Source organism: Salvia splendens, chromosome 15 (genome assembly GCF_004379255.2).
Source record: "Salvia splendens isolate huo1 chromosome 15, SspV2, whole genome shotgun sequence".
In the NCBI taxonomy this organism is placed as follows: domain Eukaryota; kingdom Viridiplantae; phylum Streptophyta; class Magnoliopsida; order Lamiales; family Lamiaceae; genus Salvia; species Salvia splendens.
Window position 1 is genome coordinate 32,177,076 of NC_056046.1, and position 2,221 is coordinate 32,179,296.

Below are 2,221 nucleotides of genomic sequence, written 5' to 3' on the forward strand. Positions count from 1 at the left end.
TCAAGCCAGAGACGACGACGCCTCCAGACACGCCCTCTCTCTCTCGCGGTTTAACGTCGTCGCTGTTCATAGCGCTTCACCGCTCCTGCTGCACGAATCTCCGAACAGCCTTTGGTTCTCACGTCGTCGCTTCGCCGGAAGCTTAATTGTTGATTCGAGTATGGATTTGGAGGTATTAGGCTTTGTATTATCAATTGTGTTGGATGTGAACTGATTTTAAGTGAGAGAGATCGCTACCTATGTTTTCATTGTTGTTGTTCGCGTTTGTCGCCGGAGCTCTGTGTAGAATCCAGAAAGTCGAGGAATCAGCTATTTTGTGGTTCAACTTCGCTTCGCTGTTTTTATCAAAATGCTTGAACATTTGGGGAAAAATCTGAAAATACTGATTTCTACTCATTTCAATGCTGAATTTTGCTTTTATCTCGCGATATCAGCAGAGATCTCGCAGTTTTTTATTTAATTCGATTTCTGCTATTTTTTTTTTATTGATTAGCGATGATAGAATCGGAAGAGATGGAAATAAACAATGCTGCTGGAAAAAACGGAAGAGAACAAGCATATTCTTCCAGTTAAGGATTTGTTTAAATTTTTAAGATTATTGACATTTCATACAATAGCTATTGACATAGTTATGATAATATACTTGTGTTTTCTATAAACGGCATATACTTCTCATTGAGTTGATATTATATACTGTTGACATAGTGTATGCTTGTTTGGATTGTTGTTGACATTATAAACTTTAACAATTGATATAATAGTAATAAGATAATTGTGCTTGCTTTAAACAAGATATACTTGTTATGACATAATGTATACTTATTAGAATCGTTGTTGGCATAATCAAATTGACATTCAGCCTCTGCTGATAGGGAGGTGCTGGTTTTGGGGCTGGCGCCGTCTTCCGAGTACACATTTTTGGTGTATGCTTCTCCAGTTGGAAACTATTTCAAGGTTGTGTTTACGTTTTCAATTTTAATTCGATTGAATCAAGGGGATATTAAGGAGTTTGTGGATAAGGTTTAATTGTTGTGATTTGCAGGAAGAGACTGTGCCGATCAGCTTGTACGTTGAGGATAAGTTCCATCGCGCTGGCTGCGGTGGTTCTTGAGGTGTGAAGAGCGTCACGAATTATGTGCCGGTATGTAAGTGTTGCATCTTTCTGCCAACTGTTTGATGAAAGTTCTAAATGAAGTTGGCTACTGAAAGTTCGTCAAAGTGTTTTTATTTTTTTATTTTTATGATTTTGATATCAATTAATTTCGTCCTGCTTGTAAAAACATGTTTCTTAGTATGAATTATCGGAATAATGTTTTTGATGCACGACTAAATTTAACAAATTTACAAAGTTCATTTGATATTTAATAGTAGTAAATCAATTATAGGTGAGGTCATGAACTGCTAGTAATCATGGAGAGCAAGAACTACCAAGCAAGCCACTATGCCACTCAGGGTGATGAGCAGACGTTGCTCCAGCGCCTGCATCAAGAGCTTTACAATCTCAAGTTTCTAATCGTGGATCACGCACGCTTTGCCGGATAAGGAGAACGACAGTCAGATTCTTCTCACCACTAGGCTTCGGGAGGTCACTGATAAAATTTCTGAAAAATCTAGTTTACTTCATGAGATGCAGCCGCTCGGGCTGGAGCACAGCTGGCAGTTGCTCTGTTATCTTACCTTCGGTGATATGCTGAAAAATGATAATGATGATGTTACATTGCCCTGCCCTCCTCACTTGAAGAAAATTGAAAGATCGATCGCCGAGAAATGTAAAGGTCTTCCTCTGTCACTGGTTGTGGTTGGTGGTCTTCTCATTCAGGAGACAGAAAAGATACTGCTGATGTTGCTGCAATGGGGGAGGGTTCCTACTTGGAGATCTTGGCTATAGAGCTACCTTTACTTGACCGCTAGACTTCACAAATGTCAACAATTCGTATTAAAATGTCAACAATTCGTATTAAAATGTCAACAACTGAATAATAACACTTATAATTCACAAATCAATACTGTAACATCCCAAAAAAAAATACTTTTATTTTAATATGTCGATTGGAAATTTCATTTATGAAATTTAATTGTTCCTACTTGATTGAGTTGACTATGTGGAATAAATTGTCATGAGTGATTTGGAATAAAGTGTTATTTATATTATTCAATGTGGGTGATTAATTAAGTAAATCATGCATTTTGTTCTAGCCAAATAAAGTGGCTATTTTCGGCC

At 37.5% G+C, this 2,221-nt stretch overlaps 1 long non-coding RNA gene across 1 annotated transcript; it reads left to right on the plus strand.

The window, feature by feature from the left end:
* The first annotated feature begins 500 nt into the window (after nucleotides 1–500).
* Nucleotides 501–1,755, plus strand: LOC121766503. Its single transcript, XR_006043011.1, has 4 exons — nucleotides 501–568; nucleotides 873–954; nucleotides 1,043–1,141; nucleotides 1,386–1,755. It is a non-coding gene; the product is annotated as an uncharacterized LOC121766503 (long non-coding RNA).
* Nucleotides 1,756–2,221: the final 466 nt, after the last annotated feature.